At 37.4% G+C, this 23,007-nt stretch overlaps 1 pseudogene; it reads left to right on the top strand.

Moving 5' to 3' along the window:
• The first annotated feature begins 18,580 nt into the window (after positions 1-18,580).
• On the top strand, positions 18,581-20,352 carry LOC148200632 (uncharacterized; annotated as a pseudogene).
• Positions 20,353-23,007: the final 2,655 nt, after the last annotated feature.

Genomic DNA, 23,007 nt, shown 5'->3' with positions numbered 1-23,007 from the left:
AATTCTTTCTCTATGGTAGCATAACTCAACTGAGCATCATTCAGAACTTTGCTGGCATAATAAATTGGATGAAAAATTTGTTCTTTTCGCTGGCCAAGAACAACTCCTATTGCATAATCACTTGCATCACACATTAACTCAAAATTTCTACTCCAATCTGGGGCTACAATTACTGGAGCAAACACTAATTTGCCCTTCAATATGTCAAAAGCTTTCAAACATTCTTCATTCATCACAAAAGGAGCGTCCTTCATCAAAAGATTACTCAATGGTTTAGCAATTTTTGAGAAATCTTTAATGAATCTTCTATAAAACCCAGCATGACCAAGAAAACTCCTAATCCCCCTTACATTTGTTGGTGGAGGCAGTTTCTCAATGACTTCTACTTTAGCTTTATCTACCTCAATTCCTTTAGCAGAAATTTTATGTCCTAGCACAATTCCTTCCGTTACCATGAAATGACATTTCTCCCAATTAAGAACAAGATTTGTCTGAACACATCTTTTAAGAACAGTGTTCAAATTAGCCAAACACCTTTGGAAAGAATTTCCAAAAACTGAAAAATCATCCATGAATACTTCAATGCATTTTTCTAAGAGATCTGCAAAAATCGCCTGCATACACCTTTGAAATGTAGGTGGAGCATTACATAATCCAAATGGCATCTTTCTATAGGCAAAGATACCAAAAGGACAAGTAAAGGTGTCTTCTCTTGGTCTTTTGGATCTAGCACAATTTGATTCTATCCAGAATATCCATCTAGAAAGCAATAGAAAGCTTGACCTGCTAATCTCTCTAACATCTGGTCCATGAAAGGAAGAGGAAAATGATCCTTCCTAGTGGCTTTATTTAGCTTCCTGTAATCAATGCACATTCGCCATCCAGTAACTGTCTGAGTGGGAATAAGTTCATTCTTATCATTGTGAATTACTGTCATTCCGCCTTTCTTTGGAACCACCTGTACTGGACTCACCCATTCACTGTCAGAGATTGGATAAATGATACCAGCTTCTAAAAGTTTCAACACTTCTTTTCGAACCAGCTCCTTCATTACAGGGTTTAACCTTCTCTGTGGTTGAGCACTCAGTCTATAATCCTCTTCCATAAAGATCTTATGCATACAATAAGTTGGGCTAATACCTTTAAGATCTGATATTGACCACCCAATCGCTTCTTTGTTAGCTTTCAGAATTTCTATCAATTGTTCTTCTTCTTGTAGAGACAAAGAATTACTGATGATAACTAGCTTTTTTTCATCTTCTTCTAGAAAAACATACTTCAGATGTGCTGGTAGTCTTTTTAATTCTATTTTCTTTGCTTTGACTTCTTCTTCTTTATTAATTATTTCAAACTCTGTATCCTCAACTGGAATTTTTTTCAATGTTTCCAATTCCGTCATACATTCTTCAATTAATCTCTCTTCTCCTTCATCTAACTCTTCACGAGCATCAATAAGAGTTTTCTTTAATGGAGAAACATACCGCACCATCCTTTCTTGCATCATACAGACTTCATCAAGTTCTTCAAATTGAAAACATGCTTTATCATCATTCAGATATGTCATGGCTTTGAATACATCAAAGGTGATTTCTTCATCATGAACTCTCAATTTAAGGTTACCATTCTCCACATCAATTAAAACTCTAGCAGTCTTCATAAAGGGTCTCCCAAGAATGAGAGGTACATCACTGTTTCCTTCCATCTCCATTACAATAAAATCTACTGGGAATACAAACTTGTCAACCTTCACTAAAACGTCTTCAACCACTCCATATGGATATTTAAGAGATCTATCTGCCAGTTGAAGAGCCATTTTGGTAGGTTTGATTTCCAAAACCTCAATTGTTTTACACATGGATAGCGACATTAAATTAATGCTAGCTCTCAAATCAATCAATGCTCTTCCAACTTCCAAGTCTCCTATGGTGCATGGAATAGTGAAGCTTCCTGGATCTTTAAACTTAGGTGGTAATTTCTGTATGATTGCACTGCAGTTACCCTGTACCTTGATAGTTTCCTTCTTAATGTATTTGTTTTTCTTTGTAAGAAGTTCCTTCAAAACTTTTGCAGATGATGACATCTGTTGCAATGCTTCAGAGAATGGTATAGTAATCTCCAACTTCTTAAACAGCTCCATGAATCTTTCCAACTGTTTTTCTTTCTCCTTCCTTGAATAGTTCTTTGGATAAGGAAGTGGTTTTTCAAACTCTCTTTCTTTTTGTCTCTCATCTCTCTCTTTTTTTTCTTTCTTCTCATCTTCTTCTTCTTTCTTTTTTTCTCTCTCAACTCTTTCTTTCCACTCATATGTTTCTTTTTCACTCTCATCTTCTTTCTCCTCTCTTTCTTTTTTTCTCTCCTCTAACACCTTACCACTTCTAGTCACAATAGTTTTACACTCCTTTCTGATATTACCAATTTTCATCTTGTCAACTATTTGCTCAATATGGATCTTCATATTTTTAAATGCAACTTCCACATTCTTACAATAAGATGCATTTGTTTTCAAGAATTTTTGGAAAGTCTTGTCAAGTTTTGTTGTCTTCGCAGATGGAGTAAATTGCATTTGCCAATTTTTGCTGCTACCATTGAACCATTGAAACATTTTGTATTTCTTGTGGTAATTGAGAAAGTTTCGTAATTACTTCTTCCAACTGTTGAGAAATAATTTTATTTTGAATAAGCAGGGCATCATTTGATTGCAACAACTCCTTCTGACTAGGATATCCTCTTTCACTATTCAGCTCATTATCACTTGTAGCCATGTTTTCAATTATTTCTGTACCTTCCTCTAGAGTTTTCCATTTGATATTTCCTCTAGCTGAGGCGTCAAGCATCATCTTGGTTTATGAGCCAAGACCTCCAAGGAAGATTAGGACTGCCTCCACATCGTCAAATCCATGCGTGGGAGTCTTTCTTAATAAGCTTTTATATCTGTCCCATGCATGACCTAGTGATTCTTCCATGTCTTGCCTGAATGATGAGATCTCTTGCTTTCCTTTATTTACTTTTGATTGTGGACAATATTTGTTTAAAAACTTTGTCAACACTGCTTCCCACTTTGTAAAGCTTCCTTCTGGAAAAGAGTTCAACCAAAGCTTAGCATTGCCTCCTAATAAGAATGGAAACAGGCTAAGTTTGATTGCTTCGTCCGGCACCCCATTTATCTTTACTGTGTTGCAAATCTCATTAAAAGTTGTGAGGTGCTCATATGGGCTTTCGTGAGACAACCCATTAAATTGGTTACTCTTAACCAGTTGGATTAATGCTGGTTTCACCTCCATATTAGTTGCATTGACCCTTGGTCTTGCTATGCTATTAAAATGCTGAGGTCCAGCTACATTAGTATAATCTGCAAGAGTTCTTCTGGCATTATTATTCTCTATCTCCTTAGTGCTATGGTCAGAACTTCGTGGTGATGGTTGTCAGAGAATTTCCGGAGGGGGGAAAAGTTCTCTAGATGTACGAATTCTTCTCCTCCGTCTACTCTCGTCTAGGCCTTCAAGAAGAGGTTCTGAAGTTTTCTTGCTCCTAGTTCGGATTGCTTCCTGCATACACAAGAAAACAAATCCCTAGAAAAATTGGTTAGCACAAAAAGATATAGAAGAAGATATAAGATCAGAGATAAAAAGATAAAATAAAAACAGAAAAAATAAAAATAAAAAGAGAAAAATATAAAATAAAATAAAAACAGAAAATAAAATAAAATAAAATAAAATAAAATAAAATAAAAACTGAAAAATAAAAACAGAAATTAGAAACAGAAATTCAAATTTCAAAATTCAAAATTAAAGTCAAAGATAATCAATAATCACATAAATGAACTAGTTAAACCACGAGTCCCTGACAACAGCGCCAAAAACTTGATGACAAATTTATGAACACCGAAAAACGGCGCCAAAAACTTGTTTAACCCTCGACAAGTATGACTGAATCGTATCAAGTAATAAACTCGATAAGACCAAGTATCGTTCTCCCAAAGGACTCACAACCTAGTTAGTTATATGATTTATTGATTATTTAAGACTTGTGAACAATTGATTGTAGGTTTTAAATGCAAAAGACAATAATTAAACATGTATGCATGAATTTGATCAATGGAGAAGAGGAATACAAACACTTGAATGAATTACATGGATGAGTATGCTGTTGGGGTTATCAATTTCATCTTATCCACTCTCATATACTTTTAGGAATTCATCATTCTTTCCATCAATGTTAATGCCACTCTCTAAATCAGCTTGCAAGAAGGCCTATCCTTAATTACGAGTTCATACAATTCCTAGCATCCCTAATAATTAATTCTGAAGCACAGAAGCTTAAAGGCAACCAACCCTCATATTCCTATGTCTAGGCAATATGCTATTGGGAGAATTTCCTGGGATCTAGATTTCCCCGTATGTTCCAATATCGACAAAATCAATGATCATGACATCGAACGAGTTAAGCAATGCATGCTTTAAACACAAGTTCCATATATGAGAGCTTCAAAAGATTACATTGATTCCCCAACAACAATACAAAGTTTAGTTCACCATATTCATGGATAAACTAGATGAACAATAATGAAAGAATGAAAGATAGAACCCTAGAAAGATGAGTGGGTAGCCTGAGCATCCAAGATCTTCCTCCAAGGGATGGAAAAGAGAGTATTTGCTTCGTCTCAGCCAAAGATACAAACCCTAGGACGTCCTAAAGTTTATATACTATTCTAAAATATACAGAAAATTAGGCCCAAGCCCAAAATAGTGCCGCTCAGCGTAAACTACCGCTCAGCGGTAAGTGCGTGAGTTGATTCTTCCCCTCAGCGACATTTTCACCCCTCAACGGAGCCAACGGGATTTCCTGAGTGTCGCTCAGCGGTAAACTGCCGCTGAGCGATACTTACGACTTCTCCTTTTGCACTTTTTGAGTTCTTTTCTGATTCCATCTCTATCCTTCTTCACTTCTTTCACCATATTCACCTTAAACCCTACATAAAACACTGAAATCAAGCATAAACCTGTCCAGCTCTCTTATTTCCAAAAATATGAACAAAAACATGATTCCAAGCTAGTTTCTAAGTGTTAAAGGTTGCTTTTAGTATCAATTTTAAGCATGAAAATAACAGTTTTTCAACTGTTATCACACCGCTGAGGGGTGAAAGTGCAGTTGAGGGGAGAATTGACTAAGCGCTGGTATCGCTGAGCGGCAGTTTACCGTTGAGGGGTGGTCTTTTGGGCTTAGGCTTACTTTTCTGTAATATTTCGAATAGTATATAAGCTTTAGGATTTCCTAGTGTTTGTATCTTTGGCAGAGTACGAAGCAAACACTCACTTTTCCACCCCTTGGAGGAACATCTTGGATGCTCAGGCTACCAACTCTTCTTTCTGGGGTTCTATCTTTCATTCTTTCATTATTGTTCATCTACTTTCACCATGAATATGGTGAACTAAACTTTGTATTGTTGTTGGGTGTTGAGAGGGTCGCACCTCACACAAAAGTTGTTTACAAAATTAATGCGGTATATTACTAGGAATTGACTCCTAGGTCGTCTCTCAAGGACTAAATTGTGGTTCAGTCTCAGGTCAACACAAAGTGGGGGGGTTTGATAGTGTTTTTGTGCGGAAAATTAAAAAGCGTTGAAATAAATTTCTAAACAGTAAACCGAAATTAAAATAGTGAAAACAAAATTGCTGCAGTAAAAAACGAAATTACAACAACATAAAACAGTAAAAACAGAACTGGAACAAAAAACAAAAATACAAAAAACGAAAATACAGAAAACGAACGTACAATAAACAGTAAAAATAAAAAACAGTATCAACATTACAGCAGCAAAATACATAGAACAAAATTACAGTGAATGATTTAAAGTGAATTAGTCAACGACATAATAAAAACAGCAGTAGAAATTAAATTGCAGAAAAACTACAATCGAACTTAAATTACAACAGCAAGACAAAATAGTAGAATGATCTGGAAATTTAACAACAGAAAATGAAACCAACTTTGGATTGCATTTAAATTGTGCAAGAATTTAGTACATCAAACAAGAAAATAAAATTGAAACATGCACACCACACAGTGTCGTGCTTTCTCCTCTACTGTCTAGCTTCTACTACTCCAGCACTATTCTCTCTGTCTGGAACTCCTCTTCACGGCCTCTCACTCTCTACTCACGCTACCCTACACTCCATTTCTCTACTGGAAGAACACTACCTACTCTTTATTATGCTGCCTACACTACTGGAGCCTACTGGAAGAGAAAGGTTCTCCCAGGCCGTTACTCCATACTCCTTCTGGCTGCTCCCACTCCCCCTTTTATTGTTGCTGCGAGGTGCTTTTCCAAGAAAGACAAAAATAAAATTGTGCTTTTTCCAGCAGCTTTTCTGTGTGTTTGTCTCCCTAGCACCTTTGTTTTTTTCTTCAATCTATGCTAAAAGTAAACAAAGGTGGGCCCTCCAATTGTGTTGTCCGTGTGTTTTTTTTTCTGCTTCCCCTCCGGATGTTGCCAAATTCCTTTGAACAAACCGTGGTGCCGACACTCTAAGGTGCTGCTTTCCTTCACACGTCCGTAGCCTCCCCATGCTTCCTAACTGCTGGACTTTGTCTTCTTTACTGGATTGTGCAGGCCGTGAACTGCTCTTTCCAAGCTGCTTGTCCGTTTGTAGCTGTGCTTGCTGGACTGAGCCTACCCACTTGAAGATTCATTGCTTATGGCTGCACCTCCTACGTGTTACTGCAGTGTGCACCAAGCCAAGACCGTGAAGTGCTCCTTCTCTGCTGTACCTCCGTGTGAAGGCTCTTCCTAAGCTGGACCGACAATCTCTTCTTTGTTGGACGCAACATCTTGCTGGACGAACCTGGACAACTTCCACTTCAAGCTGACAGGCGGAAATTCCAACTCCAAGCTGCTGTCCTTTCTTTGTTTTCTGCTGCCGTGACTCAATGTGGGTTTCTCTTCTTTTGCTACAACTCCATTCACATATTGGACCTCTTCCTTTTGTGCTCAAAGAAAAGCCAAGATGCCTCTCTAATTTCAAACCATGTTGGACTTGCTTGCTTGGTATAATGCCGTAAAAACTCCATAGCTGCTGGACGAAGCTTGCTACTTCTGCTGGATGTGAATCAGCGTGTGTTGCTCCCTGCTGGCAGCGTTGGTTCGTTTCTGGATCACCACATCTCAATGTGCTTCTGGAATCAACACCTCCTCGGTTCAAGCATTCCAGCCAACATCACCGCTTCCTTCTTTCTCCTGAAAACGTGAGCTGCTTGGGTCCGTGAGCTTCTTTTCCTTTAATGTGGTCCCCTCCATTAGTGCCATCTAGAAAGAAAGAAGATTCCTCTTTCATAGGTGTCGTGTGTATTGGGTTTGCTTCCACGTAAAATGAGCCAACAAGTGGGCCACAAACAAAATAAATTAGCATGAATCAAATGTGCTTCTCCCTGACACCCTTATTCCATCAAGCTTCACGGTTTACACACTCCAAAAAGAATTCTCCAATCCTAGGTGGCTGCTCCCATTTGATTCCAAAACATGTGCTTTGTTGGATGCTTGCCAAAATAAATTTTCCATGGGCCCAAGCCATGTGTAACCTGCTGCTGGTTCCGTGTGTGCATCATACAATTTTCAATTGGAAATTCAATATTTGCTACCTTCTTTCCTTGTGCAAAGTGAAAATAAATTTTCACTTTTGTTTCTCATTTTAGTTTAAATTGTAATTGATGAGAAATTTCTCTTTCAGTCCCAAAATATTATCCAACAATTTCCCTACAATTAATAATGCAAATAATTAGTCTCAGATAATTCAAATTAATTAAAATAAGAATTTATGATCAAATTAAGCACAATTAGGAAAAATGGGAAAATACTAGACATTTAAGTACAATTCCCTGATTAATTCTAGCACAATAAACTAAGTGAAGTGAAGAAAATATTGACTCATCATTGGGGAATCAGTGTAATCTTTTGAAGCTCTCATATAAGGAATTTGTGTTTAAACATCTTATTTGAGATACATGCTTTCTTTCATCATTAGTTAGGGTTTTTCCCCTTTGCTCAAAGCATGCGTTGTTTAACTCATTCGATGTCATGATTATTGGTTTTGTCGATATGGGAACGTACAGGGAAATCTAGATCCGGGGAAATTCTCCCAATAGCATATTGCCTAGACATAGGGATATGAGGGTTGGTTGCCTTTAATTTTCTGTGCTTCAGAATTAATTATTAGGGATGCTAGGAATTGTATGAACTCGTAATTAAGGATAGGCTTTCTTGCAAGGTGATTTAGAGAGTGGCATTAACATTGATGAAAAGAATGATGAATTCCTAAAGTATATGAGAGTGGATAAGATGAAATTGATCACCCCAACAACATACTCATCCATCTAATTCGTTCAAGTGTTTGTATTCCTCTTTTCCATTGATCAAAACTCATGCATACATATTTACTTATTGTCTTTTGCATTTGAAACCTCAAGAATTTATTCACAAGTCTTAAATAATCAACAAATCATATAACTAACTAGGCCGTGAGTCCTTTGGGAGAACGATACTTGGTCTTACCGAGTTTATTACTTGATACAATTCGGTCACACTTGCCGAGGGTTAAACAAGTTTGTGGCGCCGGTTTTCGGTGTTCATAAATTTGTCATCACAGACCCAGGGGAACAGAGATGGAGCAGCTGAAGCTTCAACTATGGAGGAAGATGAAGATGATGATGATGATGACGCATTTGAGGATGCTGAAGATAATGAAGAGGAGGAATATATAGATGACAGCAGAGGCTGATGAGGAGCTGAGATAACATCTATTGATGGATGCTATCAGCACTAGAGCAGGATTTTTCTATCTTTGGTTTTGTAATATTGAACTTATTTGCTTATGTTTTTAGAATAGGGTTGATGTACTCAATTTGAAACTTGTCTGTTATGATGGTTTGCTTGTGACTATTGCATGATGAGTATTGCTTGATGATGTTTGGATCTTGATTGATGTTGAGAATGTGCACATTATATGCTTATACAGGTGGTTCACAAGCTTTGTGAACAAATGCATGATGTTGTGATTGTGATTATGATGCTAAGCAAGATGTGTATGTGGAATTTAATGAGCTTATATGTGAGATTTTGAGCTCCTGAGTTGTTGTGATTGAAAGCTATTACTTTGAAAGCATGAATGACTTTGCCGAGGTTTGCTATGATTGAATCATTTGCTTGTTTGCATCATATGATCAAGGCCATTTATTGGAAACCCTTTTTTAGCCAAATACATGAATTTAGCCCACTAAAAGAGAGCACTATGTGTTCTATCCTTTGAACCCTTAGCCTTGAACATGATTTGAAAACCCTCTTTGAAAAGCTTTACCTTGAGTTAAGATGAAAATATTCTATGGTATTGATAAATGTTCAAGTTTGGGATTGTTGGAAAATAGAAAGGGAAAATAAAAAGCATTAAGCTAAAAGTTAAGCATGTCTAAAGAAAAAGAAAAGAAAAAGAAAAAGGAAAGAAAAGAAGAAAAAGAAAAGTTCAATGCAAAAGAAAGTTGGGATTAATCAAGAATGGTTGTGTTTAAATGATTCTCTTAACTCAAGGGTTTTGTGATCCAGAAAAACCAATTCTTATTGTTAGCCCAGCCACATTATAAGAAATTGAAAAGTCCTTGTGATGATGTTTGCTTGTAAGTGTTTTTGATTATGGTTAAATGAAAAGAAAAGTTGATTCATGTGACATGGTAATAGTAGAGTGAATGAGTGAATATCTCCTATACACTTGTGTGTTTGAGTGAAACACTTTATCTAGTGTGGATAGATTCCATGAACACATAAGAACATCTTTGCTTAGTTGATTGATCATTCATGAAAATGGCATTTGTTGGATATTATGTGATAGAGTGAACACTAAAAGCATGTGCACATGAGAGCTTCAAAAGATTACATTGATTCCCCAACAAACATACAAGGTTTAGTTCACCATATTCATGGTGAACCTAGATGAATAATAATGAAAGAATGAAAGAGATAGAAAAACCCGAGAAAGAGAAGAGGAGAGCTGTCACCATCTCCCAATCTACCCCCAAAGGGTGAAAAAGAGAGTGTTTGCTTCGTTTCTGCCAAAGATACCTAACCCTAGGAAACCCTAAAGCTTATATATTATTCGTAAATTACAGAAAATTAGGTCCAAGCCCATAAAAGTGCTGCTCAGCGGTAAAGTACCGCTCAGCGGTAAAGTACCGCTCAGCGGTAAGTGCGTGAGTCGTTTCTTCCCCTCAGCGGCCATTTTGCCCCTCAGCGGACCTCCCGTGACTTCTTGAGTGCCGCTCAGCGGTAAACTGCCGTTGAGCGGTGAGTTCGGCTTCTCCTTTTGCACTTTTTGATGTCTTTTCTGATTCCATCTCTCTCCTTCTTCACTTCTTTCACTAAATTCACCTTAAAACCTGCACAAAAACACTGAAATCAAGCATAAACCTGTCCAGCTCTCTCATTTCTGAAAATATGGATAAAAGCATGATTTCAAGCTAGTTTCTAAGTGTAAAGGTTGCTTTTTGTGTCAATTTTAAGCATGAAAATAACAGTTTTTCAACTGTTATCACAACCCCAAACTTAGAACTTTGCTTGTCCTCAAGCAAACAAGATATAACTCAATCTTCAACCAATTCATATGATGGTTCACTCATTCAAAAATCCTCTTTTTAGATAAGTAAAAACTTCAATCAAACTTATGACCAAGAGTTCAATCAAGATGTGCACATGCTTTAGTGTTTCACAAAGTCAGTTAATACCCAACAAATGCTCTTTTTCATGAATGACCAATCAATTAAGCATGGATGTTCATGTACTAATGGAATATTTCCTCACTAGGTAAAGTGTTTCACTCAATACACAAGTGTATAAAAGGTAATCACTCATTCACTCTACTATCACAATGTCACATGAATCAAATTTGCCTTTCATTTTACCATAATCAAAATCATTCACCAACATGCATCATTGATGGACAAATTTGTAAGCACCAAAATATGATGTCACAAACTTGTTTCACAATCGGCAAGTATGACCGAATCGTTCAAGTAATAAAACTTGGTAAGACCAAGTATCGTTCTTCCCAAAGGACTCACGGCCTAGTTTAGTTATGTGGTTTCTTGATTAACTAAGACTTACAAACGAAATATTTGGGTTTAAAATGCAAGACAGAAAATAAACATGTATGCATGAATTTTGATCAATGGCAAAGACAAAAGATAAACACTTTCAATGGAATATATGAATGAATATGTTGTTGGGGGTCAATTTCATCTCATCCACTCTCATATATTTTAGGAATTCATCATTCAAATCATCATTGTTAATGCCACTCACTAATGTACCATTCTAGATGGCTTCTCCCTAATCAAATAGTTCATACAATTCCTAGCATTCCTAATGATTAGTTCATTACCGCAGGAGCTTAAGGCAACCAATATAATATTGTCAGTAAAATATTGGGAGAAATTCCCCGGATCTAGATTTCCCCGTACGTGTCCGTATCAACAAAACCAATAATCATGCATTAGAATGAGTTAAACAATGCAAGCATTGAGCAAAGAGGAAAAACCCTAACTAATGATGAAAAGAAAGCATATGTCTTAATTCAAAGATGTATTCAACAAATCCATATATGAGAGCTTCAAGAGATTACATTGATTCCCCAACAAACATACAAGGTTTAGTTCACCATATTCATGGTGAACCTAGATGAATAACAATGAAAGTATGAAAGAATAAACCCAATAAAGGTGAAGAGGTAGCCTGAGCATCCAAGATCCTCCTTCAAAGGGGTGAAAGAGAGAGTGTTTGCCTCGTTTCTGCCAAAGATCTCTAACTAAAGGACGTGCAAGCCCTTATATACTAATCTAGAGTTACAAAAGATTACAAAAGCCCAAGCCCAAAAAGTGCCGCTCAGCGCCATTTACCGCTCAGCGGTGGTTACGCGTCTTCTTTCTTCCCCTCAGCGGCCATTTGCCCCTCAGCGGTTCCAACGCCACCTCTTGAGTGCCGCTCAGCGGTAGTTTGCCGCTGAGCGGTGCCTTCGACTTCTCTTTTTGCACTCTTTCTTGTCTTTTCTAATGTCCTCTCTCTCATTCTTCACTTCTTTCACCAAATTCACCTCAAAACCTGCACAAAAACACTCAAATCAAGCATAAACCTGTCCAGCTCTCTTATTTCTGAAAATATAAACAAAATGCATGATTTCAAGCTAGTTTCTAAGTCTAAAGGTTGCTTTTAGTATCACTTTTAAGCATGAAAATAACAGTTTTTCAACTGTTATCAATCATCACAAGGACTTTTCAATGGATTATACTGTGGTTGGGCTAACAAGAAAATTGGTTTTTCTGGATCACAAAATCCTTGAGTTAAGAAAATCATAACAACACAATTATTCTTATTCATTCCAACTTGCCTTTGCATTTGCATTGAGCTTTGCTTCTTTTTCTTTTCTTTTCTTTTTTCTTTGCATATTCTTACTTTTTAGCTCTTAGCTCAATGCTTTTCCTTTTTCATGTTTTCCTAATAACCCCAAACTTGAACATTTAACAATACCACAAAATATTTTCTACTTAACTCAAGGTAAAGATTTTCAATCAAGGGTTTCAGTGTATGTTCAAGGCTAAGGGTTCAAAGGATAGAACCCAAAGTGTTTTCTTTTAGTGGGCTAACTTTATGAATTTGGCCAATAAAAAGGGTTCCAACAAACGACCTTGATCATATGATGCAAAACAAGCAATTGATTCAATCATAGAAAACCTGGGCAAAATCATTCATGTTTCCAAAGTAATAGCATTCAATCATACCAAAAACTCTGGAGCTCAAACCTCACATATAAGCTCATCCACATTTGACATACACATCCTGCTTAATCTAACAATCACAATCATAATATCATGCATTTGTTCACAAAGCTTGTGAATCACCTGTATAAGCATTTTAATGTGCACATCATCTCAACATCAATCAATCAATAAGCATCATTCAGCATTACTTATCACACAATCACAGTTAATAGCAAACCATCATAACAAACCAAGTGTTCAATAGAGTACATCAAACCCTAATCTAAAAACAAAAACAAATAAGTTCAGAAAACTTAAACCACAAAAGCATAATCATATGATAGCATTTATCAGTAAATGCTATCTCAGCTCCTCATCAGTCTGAGCTGTCCTCTGTATCTTCCTCTTCTTCCTCATCTTCATCATCTTCAAATGCATCATCATCATCAGCTTCATCTTCTTCCATCTCTCTAACTGAAGCTTCAGTTGCTCCAGCTCCTCCTCCATGCACTGGTTCCTCTGGCCAAGCTACCACATTATGGAATTCATCCATAGTCCACCTGTGGGCTGGAGGTGTATCATACATCCCCACAATCATCTCAGCAGTGGCCACCTGCCCTCTGTGAATGGACTGCAACTGAGCACCTATAAGAGACATATACATGTCCCTCATATGGAATGGTTCACCTTCATGTGTCTCAGCGGATGTCTGGCTATGTGTTGGCCCTCTCTCTCTACGAGCACGGCGTGGTGGAACTGGCTGAGCTGCTTCCTCACCTCCACAGTACTGCCTGTAATAAGCCTCACCAATAGCTTTTCTTGGCCTCTCAAATGGTGGAGCAGAAGTGTCCACCCCAGCTATCTTGCAAAGGTGAGTGATCAAGGAGGGATGTCCTAGTGGTGCTTTGTTGTTTGAGGTATTGGCGCACACACTAATCTCATCAGCTATCACCTGCCCAATATTAACATTCAAGTTTCTGATAGCACAATAGATGAATAATGCCCTACTGAGAGTAATATCTGACACATGTGAACATGGCTGAATGTTGGCATGAGAAAACGCCATCCAATACTTTGCAAGACGAGTCAAATCCGTCCTCCTAATGTTAACCACTGAGCCAGATCGATTCCTTTGGAAGTGTCCTCCAGGTATACACAGTACTCTCTCCACATCCTCATAATCAGCACCTTCCTCCATGCAAAGAGCAAACTGGCATTGCTCACCAGCCCATACAGTGTCCAGGAAGTTATTAATAGAATCAGGATCATACCTGATAGCATGGCCTCTGACATAGCCCAAATAATTCTCAGCTGGATAATCACCAATCTTCTTAGCATTGGTGTAAAATTCCTTTACCACAGCTATGTTGGCAGGTGCAGGATAAGTGGCTAGCTTTCCCCAGTCATTCCCTAACACTTGCTCTCCAAATTGAGGAGCAAAGTTAGGTATCATTCCAACCTTTCTCTCCATCAGAAGTCTCCTGTCCTGAACCACCCTAAAGTGCTTCTCATGTTTTCTAGAGAGGAACCTGGTAGAGTGGGGTTGCTCTGGTTCCTTTTCCTTTCTCTTGGTTGCCATGGTTTTCAATCTTTTTCCTGAAGAGGATGTCATTCCTGCATTCAAACACAAATACAAAACCACAGAACATGATGTTAATCATTAGTAAAACACAGAAGACAACTCCTTTCGAAGCTAAACCACCGCTGAGGGCCATAATTTCCCCTCAGCGCCACCAGTGCCACATTCCAACACGCAAAAATTCAGAAAAACCAAATCTGGCAGAGTGCCGCTCAGCGGCAGTTTACCCCTCAGCGGTAACTCGGCAGATTTTTGAAAATCTTGTTTTAAAGCTGTCCTAACTCCACCCAAATGCAATGTTCAGTTTTCCAGTTCATAATCATGCAGTTTAATCGGTTCAATCATCAAATATATCATCAAATCATGCATAGAAATCAAAACCCCTAAATATTCATGCTTTGAAAATCACCTTCAAAATCAAAAACCCTAGAATGAACAAAATGCATTTTACTTACTTGGGTGGAGATACTAGATGCAATGAGAATGTTTCCAATCTAAGATACTCTCTTCCAACCCCAAACTTGAATGGAACACTAGTGAGCAAGTGAGTGGAAGAGAAATTTTCAAGAGGAAAGAATGAAAAGATGTGGAAAACCTTGGAAAAGGTATGTGGAAGTGTTTGTGTAGAGAAGAGCCCATCTGCGAGAGTACCGCTCAGCGCCAATTACCGCTGAGCGGCACTTTTCAGTACCTGTTGGCACTGCTGGGGGAAAACTGGCGCTGAGGGGAAGAATTGAAACGCGCTACTACCGCTGAGCGACACTTTTCTGGGCTTGGGCCTACTTTTCTATAACTTTTAGAATATTATATAAGATTTAGAACATTCTAGGGTTTGTCTCTTTGGCTGGAACGAAGCAAAAACACATTCTTTCACCCCTTTGAGGAGGATTTTGAATGCTAAGGCTCCTTTCTCAACTTTCTAGGGTTCTATCCTTCACTTTTCCATTGTATTTCATCTAGTTTCACCATGAATATGGTGAACTAAACTTATTTTGTTGTTTGGGAATCAATGTAAATCCTTAGAAACTCTCTTGTATGGAATTTGTTCTTCAAAATCATTTTTATGATACATGCTCTCTTTCATTAATAGTTAGGGTTTTTCCTCTTTGCTCAAAGTATGCATTGTTTAACTCATTCAATGTTATGATTATTGGTTTTGTCGATATGGACACATACGGGGAAATCTAGATCTGGGAATCTCTCCCATCAGTATATTACCAACCTAGACATAGGAGTATGATAGTTGGTTGCCTTTAAGCTTCTGTTCACTATAATACACGATTAATTGCTAGGGAGACAAGACATTGTAAACTAGTGATTATGATTAGGCTTTCTTCGCCGAGACATCGGGTTTAAGGTAATTTAGAGAGTGGCATTAACATTGATGAAAAGAATGATGAATTCCTAAAATATATGAGAGTGGATAAGATGAAATTGATGGCCCCAACAACATATTCATCACATATTTCAATTCATGTGTTTTGTTTCTTCTTTCCCATTGATCATCACATGCATACATGTTTACTTTTTGTCTTTTGCATTTGAAACTTACAACAATTTGTTCACAAGTCTTAATTCATCAATAAATCACATAACTGTCTAGGTCGTGGGTCCTTTGGGAGAACGATACTTGGTCTTACCAGGTTTATTACTTGATACGATTCGGTTACACTTGTCGAGGGTTAACAAGTTCTTGACTCTGTTTTCGTGGATCTAAGATTTGTTCATCAATAGCTCCCAGGAAGGAGAGGTGAGTCTCAACGGACAAGCTTAAAAACCTTGTCCTTCCTTAGCCAGAGTTTCTCCTATTTCTTACCCAAGTTTCAATGGAGAAGTCTTTCACAAACTTTTGGAATGCAACATTGAGATGCGCATAAAAACCAAAAGAAGGTGTAACTATATGAGCACTGATATGATCATAGATGGGGCAACAATGAAGAGTTTTCAAAGTGACAGCAAGCATAAAAAGAGTAGAATAGATTTCATAGGCTTGTATTTGCCTCTTTGTTTCTTTTCGTTAGTTCTAGTTGAATAAACGCTTATAAACCTTTCTTTTCGTTTAAGCACAAGCAATGTGGGACTTTCCATGGCTTGGTCTTAAAAGAAAAGAAGAGAAAGAAGGCGTCTTAGCTTGTAGCGCAAGGTAGCATAGCTAGCTTTATGTTTTGAACTATAGGAGAACTAGTTGCCTTATAAACCCTTTGGAGTGCAGAGAATTGAGCAATGTGGGACTCAAAAGTCCCTAGAGGAACTACAGCAGCTGCTGGACGGCCTCCACACTCATAAGTCCCACATCTCCTAGATCTTGCATCCTAGCTCACTCCAAAGGTTATATAAGAAGGCTTAGGGGTCTCCATTTTTGTACCTTACCTTGAATCAATTCAATTTTGAGTTGATTTGCACTTTTGCAATCTTCTTTGAGATATTATTCTGTCTCCAAAGTCCCTATTTTGGGCAGACCTTATCTTGCTCAAGCAAGTGGCGGTCCTCCTTTGATGCTTATCTTGGAGCTTCCTTCAAGTGGCGCATCTTCAAATCATAAGTTTCCTCTTCCTTAATCTCTTCCATTTTTAATTTCTTTCCCATTCTCTTAAATGTCATTTAGTATATTCTCTCTAGGTATGCACTTCCCCATCATGTGGTATCATGAGCCTTAGGTTTTTGATCTCTTAGGAATTGCATTCTAGAGTAGAATAGCTTAGATATGTTCATTTTCGCTGAGCCATTTTCTGTCTCGCCCAGCCTCTGCGTGAAAATACAGTCAACTTGTATGATTTAGTTTAGCTTCATTTCTAGTCCGTTTTCCATGCAATTTTTTTTCAAAGTTTCGTATGGATGTCTAGTTTCATGTACAATTTTTACTTTGTTCAAATTCGTTCTGTGCTGTTCCCAGTAAAATTTTTTCTCCACTATTTCAGTCTAGTGCTTACTGTTGTGTGACTTCTAATCTGTTTGCATTGTTTGCTTGCTGTTTAGTACTTGTGGTGGCTGAATTTGATATGTGCATGGTGCTAAGCCCTACCAATACTCTTAAGAAAGGATTAAGCACTTCATATCACAGCTTGGAGGTGATTATCCGTAGCTGTCCATAGCATTATACAAGCAGTCATTTCTTCAAACAGCAACAATGCTATTGGAGGTCTTCCACAAGTAGGTGTCCTATTTCCTTTTGTTTGTTTTTTCCAGCTTATAATTCTTGTCTTGGCTGGCTTATTTGCGTCTTTCTTGCTTGCTTAGCTTTGATTTTGAGTCATATGTGTTTCCTCCTTAGGAGTTTTCTAGCAAATAATTCTTGAAATTGCACTTCTTAAGAGTCTTGTTGCATCTTGGTTCTTGTATGTTGAATTGAGTTTGATCAACCTAGGATTTAAGTGTGTAGACTTTGCTTGTATGTTCTGTATTAGTAGAGGCATTAATTACATCCAATTTTAGCTTTAATCAAATACACATACTCAATTAAATCCTCCTTGGCCGAGACTAGTGATATCAATTCTGTATGATTAAAATAAAAATCAAACCAACACCAAATTTGGTTGCTGTTTTGTGCTAGTCTGGCTGAGAAGTTTGCCCACTATTTTGGTGTGTTTGATAGCTAATTTTGCAGCCTCTTTTGTCATAAAATTACAGAATATATAGGTTTGAAGTTTGCCAAATTAATTCCATCCATTGCTAGATCTTACTCTTCATGTATGCATAGAATTTTGGTGTGACTTGTTTCTTAGTTGTGTCAATTTTTCTTTGCTATCTTGTTCATTTGTGCCACTGTTTTGCCTCCATTTTTCTTGCTGTTTTGTCTTCATAAAATCATTAGATTGTTGCCTCCTTTTTCTTTTTTGTGCCAAGTTTCTTGATTTTTTAGGTTCCATTTTCATCATTTGTCTTGTAGTTTTCATTCATTCTTTGGCTTCTACCATGTGCTGTCTTGATTTGGCTTCTTTGCATTGAGGGTGGATTGTACATCTTTCCATTTGCTTTGGACTTGAGTTGGTGCTCTCAAAGTGGACTTGTGAGACATTATAATATTTTTAAAAGAAGAGTGCTAACCTTGTTTTGTCTTGAGAGCCATTTTTTACCGTGAGTTTTGAGACTAATTTTTTGGTGCTGCTGCGAGTGAACCTTGGCTACTGTTTACTTCAGTTTTGCTGTTGTATTTGGATTGTTTTCTAACCTGTTTTTTGTGTAAGTATTGCTGCTGTTTGCCTTTAGAAAACCATGTCTGCAGGTTCAAGACACTCTTCTTCCACTAGAAGTAGTCATCACGGAAGTGCTTCTAGCAAATTTGATTTGATGAAGGTTTTTCAACAAATGCAACATCAACTTGACTCCATTAGTAAACGGTTGGACAAGGACACGAAAGCAAAAAAAGAGCAACCTCATGGTCATGATCATGGTTCCTACAAGAAGAAGCAAGAAGCTAGAACCGTAAATGTATACCTTCCTTCGCCAAAGAAGCCTCCAGAAGATAAAGCTATGGACCAAGGCCTTACACTACCAAAGTTGAACTTGCCTACTTTCAAAGGGGAAGCCGAGCCGTCTATTTTTCTAGATTGGATAGCTAAAGTAGACGAAATTTTTGATTTGTATAGCGTAAATGGACCTTTGCGTGTAAAGTTAGCTTGTTTAACTTTAGAGGGATACGCCAAACAATGGCTAAATAGGAGATACTTAACCATGGCCTCACCCGCGAGTACATGGGAACATTGCAGGGACATTTTGTACCAACGTTTCGTACCTCCATACTACCATAGGGACCTCTTGATTAAGCTCCAACGGCTTACTCAAGGTAGACGAAGTGTGGAGGAGTATGCTCGCGAGCTCAAAGTGCTCCTATATCATACTAACACTAAATAAAATGATCATGCAAAAATAGTTAGATTTATTAGTGGACTCAATAGAAACATCCAAGATGTTTTGAAAATCCATGATGATGAGACTTTAGATGTAGTGGTTCATAGGGCCATGAAAGTTGAGAAGAAACTCTTGCAAAAAGAGGTTTTTCACAACAAAATTTCAAAAGATGTTTTCTACAAATCTTCATCATCAAAGGATAAAGCTAAGAATGTTTCTAAGGAACCCACTAACAAATCTTGTCCTCATTCTTCTTTTATCCATTCTTCTTCTAACCATTCCTCCTCCCCATCTACGTCTCCTTCTAGACCTAGCCATATTAAGTGTTTTAAATGTTTAGGGCATGGTCATATAACATCTTCTTGTCCTAATAAAAGGGTAGGTGCATTAGGGAAGAAGAAGTTGTCATTAATGAGTCTACCTCTTCCTCACCTACACACACTTATAGCTCTTCTTCCTCACCAAGTGAAGAAAAAGAGAAGGTTATGCTTCATTGTGTAAATAAGGACAGTCAAGATAACCAAGAGGAGAGAGTAAAAGAAGAACATGAGAGGAAAAACAAAGAGGAGAAAGCAAACAAAGAAAAAGAAGAAATTGTGAGAGAAAAGGAGAAGGCAAATGTCCTAATCACAAAGGAAGTGTTATTGCAGGCACCTTCCCCTCGCATCATTCAACTGGATCCAAGCTATGACAGGGGAGTTTTTCCATCCTTCCACTTTTCTCTAAATATTAAGCTTTCTTCATTTCCTAAAAACTTTTGTGAAAATATCCCATCTTTCTCATCTCTTATTACCACTTCTTCACACACCATTTCCAACCCTTATCTTGATTTAATGTATTCTTTTTTACACTTAACTCAAGACAAAAATAAAAATTTTTCTAAAGAAGGATTTTTAGTTTTCCTTAAAAAAATAAATCAAATTTCAAAGACCCATTCTTTCAATATTCCTTTTCCATATACATTGTTTGGTAAACATCAATTTATTCACAAAATGTTTGATGTCTTTTGTAGGTTAACATTTGATCCAGGAGGAATTCCTTTGGTTTATACACGAAATAAGTCACTACTCTCTCTTTGTTGCAGGTTTTTCAAGATTCGAGGTCGAATCCTCTCCAACCTGGGGGGGATGATATGATCATAGATGGGGCAACAATGAAGATTTTTCAAAGTGACAGCAAGCATAAAAAGAGTAGAATAGATTTCATAGGCTTGTATTTGCCTCTTTGTTTCTTTTCGTTAGTTCTAGTTGAATAAACGCTTATAAACCTTTCTTTTCGTTTAAGCACAAGCAATATGGGACTTTCCATGGCTTGGTCTTAAAAGAAAAGAAGAGAAAGAAGGCGTCTTAGCTTGTAGCGCAAGGTAGCATAGCTAGCTTTATGTTTTGAACTATAGGAGAACTAGTTGCCTTATAAACCCTTTGGAGTGCAGAGAATTGAGCAATGTGGGACTCAAAAGTCCCTAGAGGAACTACAGCAGCTGCTGGACGGCCTCCACACTCATAAGTCCCACATCTCCTAGATCTTGCATCCTAGCTCACTCCAATGGTTATATAAGAAGGCTTAGGGGTCTCCTTTTTTGTACCTTACCTTGAATCAATTGAATTTTGAGTTGATTTGCACTTTTGCAATCTTCTTTGAGATAGTATTCTGTCTCCAAAGTCCCTATTTTAGGCATACCTTATCTTGCTCAAGCAAGTGGCGGTCCTCCTTTGATGCTTATCTTGGAGCTTCCTTCAAGTGGCGCATCTTCAAATCATAAGTTTCATCTTCCTTAATCTCTTCCATTTTTAATTTCTTTCCCATTCTCTTAAATGTCATTTAGTATATTCTCTCTAGGTATGCACTTCCCCATCAAGCACGCACCTAGATAAAACAAAAATTCAACAAGCAAAAATTAAAGAAAGATAGTAATGAAATGAAAGAGTGAGACACAACCCTAAGTGAAAGTGCAAGTGACACTTAGAGCCACTTGACACACTTTCACACTAAGAAGGGGAAACTAAACTATTACAATGTTTAATGGAATACTTGGAATTGCTAAAAGCATTTTTCCAAGCCACTTTAAGTTGCAAATGGTAAAACAATTAAACCTTAAAGGTTTCGTGATATAAAGCTAAAATACAAGTAAATGTTGGTACAATGGAATAAAGCCAAGTGTGACTGCTAGTTCAGATTGGTTGAATACCAAAGTTGAAGTGTTTTTGCTACTGAAATGGTTGCTGGAACATCAAAAGAATGTGCTCTTGGAGTCCAAGCTTGTAGCCCTTTTAACACCTCATCCACTTCCTAAGATGCTACCCTCTTGTAGCAAGAAATCTGAGGTAGAAAAGTTGCACCATACGTCACAACACCCAAAACAAACACCAAACCAGTCAATAAACAAAACAACTGCTGCACCTGGATTTAATTTTCGTAGTATAGATTTTGGGCACAAATTAGAAGCCAAACAAGTTGAATTCAAGTGAATTTAAGCTTGGAATCACAGAAGGAACACAAAAGGAACCTAGGAGAGGCACTAGAACAGATTAAACAAGCAAGAAAAACTCAAAAACAGTGAAGGAACCGTGTGCAATGAAACTGTTTGATGGAAATACAAAATTGTTGGATGAAATGCCACAAAGAGATGCAATTTTGGTGTTTTCGGGTTTTAGACTTTTCAAAATTGGATTGTAGGGTTTCAATTGATCAACTCAAACACTCTTTTTGCAATTCAGTGGTGAATTCTGATTGCTAACACTTGAAACATATATAAATGCATCAAATAAACTTGTCTCAAGCATTAGAAGCAATAAATCTGGACAAAAAGAGTGTGCACATGATCAAACTAGAAATGACTCATGTTGTAGAATATGAAATCAGAGTTGGATGAACTCAAACACTCATTTTGCTTTTCTGTGATGAATGTAAGTTGGAATGACTTTACACACAGTGGAAATTACTAGACAAACTTGCACAAATTTTGAAATACCAAAAATCTGGACCAAATCAGATTATACCAACTCAATCCAAAAATTACAGTTTATGGAAAGTTTGCTACTAGAATCAAAATTTGCAATGCTAATTGGCTCATATGATCAAAGCTGGACATGATACCATTGCTTTATATGATCAACATAGAGCTAGCAACTGCTTAAGGCATAATCAAACCAAGAAAACAAAAAAAATAAAGCTGAACAGAATCAAAACATTAATGACAGAATAACACTACAACACTTTTACACATGACTTTGAACAAAACTGGAAAAGAAAATTACGATGGAATTGGACTCAAACAAACAATTTGCACCGATTAAAATGATGATTAAATGCTATGGAATGGTGAATGGAATCAAACATCCACAGAAAACACGAAATCAAAACTGAAAAATAATGAAACAATACATAGACGAACAACACATGACGGAAGTGAAGAAAATGAAGAAAAGGGAATCTTAGCTCTTGGAAGCACAATGTAGACAACTGGCTCTGGATACCAAATGATAGAATCGACCTCCACCTTCAAGAATGGAGTGGCTCCTTGGTTCAGAAGTGGCAGCAGAATGGAGAATGGATGGAGATACGACGATGCACGGAAGGTGTTTGATGAAATGTTTCGTGCAGTTTTGGAGGTGTGTATGCAGTGGTTATAACTCAAAAAGCCTTCCAAGAGGGAAGGAAGCTAGAGAATGAGTGTGCTAAAGTGGCACAAGACCGAGAACTTGAAGAAGAACTGGCTGGAAACAATTCAATAGCAATTCACTATATCAATTCAAGTTCAGCTTTACGATGAATCAAGCTCTCTTTATAGA

The sequence above is a fragment of the Vigna umbellata genome, chromosome 4 (assembly GCF_029865625.1).
Source record: "Vigna umbellata cultivar VRB3 chromosome 4, Vumbellata_1.0, whole genome shotgun sequence".
In the NCBI taxonomy this organism is placed as follows: domain Eukaryota; kingdom Viridiplantae; phylum Streptophyta; class Magnoliopsida; order Fabales; family Fabaceae; genus Vigna; species Vigna umbellata.
Note: the sequence above shows the minus strand (reverse complement) of the source record. Positions and strands in the feature narration are given on the sequence as shown.